This window comes from Leiobunum rupestre, chromosome 3, assembly GCF_980474605.1.
Source record: "Leiobunum rupestre chromosome 3, qqLeiRupe1.1.hap1, whole genome shotgun sequence".
NCBI lineage: Eukaryota > Metazoa > Arthropoda > Arachnida > Opiliones > Sclerosomatidae > Leiobunum > Leiobunum rupestre.
The window spans coordinates 23,787,295-23,789,840 of record NC_143386.1 but is presented as its reverse complement, the minus strand read 5'-3'; positions in this window follow the sequence as shown (position 1 = coordinate 23,789,840).

Below are 2,546 nucleotides of genomic sequence, written 5' to 3'. Positions count from 1 at the left end.
GCTTTATCCGTAACAAATTGATATTTCAGGCCAGAAAAATTTAGTCTGCTCCTATTACATAGCCAATGGCTTGAGTAAAAGTACTTTTTTCACGTCCATTGTCAATTTTGATAACTAATGTCTTTTGGAATTTGAAAATAAAAACTAATTAATCAAAACCATGGTGCATTTAGCTTTATACGTAACAAATTGACATTTCAGGCCAGAAAAATTTAGTCTGCTCCTATTATAGAGCCAATGGCTTGAGTAAAAGTAGTTTTACCTTCAAGAAAGGCTAATTTTTTTCACGTCCATTGTCAATTTTGATAACTTATGTCTTTTGGAATTTGACAATAAAAACTATTTAATCAAAACCAAGGTGCATTTAGACGCTCGCATTTATCGTTATACATGTTAGAATTCTGTTTTGTAGGAGGAATTTAATTCTGAAAACTTACTAGATATATGAGATTACTAATAATAGGCGATATCTCGTGGCTAAAGTTAATAGCAAAGGCTTAGGTCTAAGGATAAAACACTGCCCAAAACTAAAAAAAATTAACATCTTCTAGTCTTTAGTATACAGGCCTACATTTATTATGTAAAATAGCTTACCTGAAATGTTTTAAATTATTTTTACTTCATCCAAAGAATATAAAGCCCCAGGAATGGAAGGTGTAGCTCCGTCTATTGGAACTTTTGCGCCTCTCGTTTATAAAGAGAGACTGGGTTGCCTTAACCGTTTCCGGTTACTCTGATTTGCTTTGCCGGAAGTTTCAAGCTCGGCCAAAACACGCGGCCAATAATATCAATCCTTCCATTCCTGGGGCTTTATATTCTTTGCTTCATCAGTGTAGAAAAACCTCAGCTTCAACTTTTGAGTTCTAAGTACAGGATTGTTAAGGTTCTAACCGATCCTGGAAAGTACTTCAAACCTTTGTTTAATCGGAGCAACGGTTTAATTTTCATGGATTCATGGTTGCCAGTTGGGTTGGGACAGTTTCATTGGTCCGACCACGGCCAACTTCAATCGCGCGTACCGCGCTTTAACGGCCCCGTCAATCGCCTAAATTTACCTGGTTCGGCCGACTGCTGGTTCGAACGACTACTGGTTCGGCCAACTGCTGGTTCGACCGACAGCTGGTTCGGCCGACTGCTGGTTCGACCGACAGCTGGTTCGGCCGACTGCTGGTTCCAAAGACTACTGGTTCGGCCGACAGCTGGTTCGGCCAACTGCTGGTTCGACCGACAGCTGGTTCGGCCGACTGTTCGTTCGAACGACTGCTCGTTTTGCTAGGTACTGTCCTCTAGGTCGCGTTATAGAAGACAGAGCTTGGTTATAAAGAACGGCACCCAGTGCTCGAATACATTGCCCGTTCTATAAGTCAACCTAACACTTAAGACAGTATAAGACAGGCTATATAGTATAACCAATTAAAATAATTTTACTGGATCCAACTATATTATTTACATTAACTCAGTTTTTTTTAATTTACAGGAAAACCTGAGTTAGTCTATGTTAAAACTACAATCACCATAATTGTATTAACTACAGATTTACACCAGATTAAAACCATTTACTACATTCAAATATATATTGAGTACATAAACTAGCATCGGTTTTTAACTTAAAGGAAAGCCTGGGTTTTTACTTGTTGTAACTAATGTAACAATTTCTGTATTAACTACAGTTTTACATCCTGTTGAGCAATTATACCGAATTGATCTGTCATTTGTACATAAATAACCAGTTTTTTTTTTTCAAAATACAGGAACACCTGTATCTTGTCCATACAGAATCTACAGGAAACCCAGAAGTTTTACAGTACTTTCCAGTTGACATAGTTTACAGGACTTTTGTGTATTATTTTCCTGTAAAAACTAAACTTTTTTATCTCAGTGTACCACAGTCAGTTCAATGAACGACACAAAGAAGAGCACTGGATAAGTGTGAAACACGTGTTACGCTATATTCAACAAACGAAGAACTACAAATTGATATTTCAGAAGAATTCAGAAGGTCTTATCGCATTTTGCGATGCCGATTGGGCAAGAGACAGAACCGACAGAAAGTCATACAGCGGATACCTTTTCATGTTAGGCAGTACTGCTATTTATTGGTGCAATCGAAAGCAAAAGACCCCCGCACTATCAACTGTAGAAACAGAGTACCTAGCCATGTGCGAAGCTACCAAAGAAGCAATTTGGTTAAACAGTTTTTTGACCGAATTAGACGCCACAGATATGTTTGAAAAATCATCTGACATATAAGCAGTGGCGGATTAACTACCACTCGGGCCCCTAGGCTTAGCTTTGTTTAGGGCCCCCTTGACCTGGGGAAACTTGCCGCGGCGGTTTTGATATTATTCCTTTAAGCATTTATGGTTGTACTTACAAGGAGACGACCCGAGGTGTTACACACCGATTTAGTTCAAACTCGAGGGATTGGTAGACCTTCATGTAACTTGAAAAATCCTAAAGGGAATTTATTCAATGGGTAACGGTTTTGCCATGGCAACGAAAAATGTTTTTGACAACATAAAATTGAAATTTTTCCTATTTAAGCC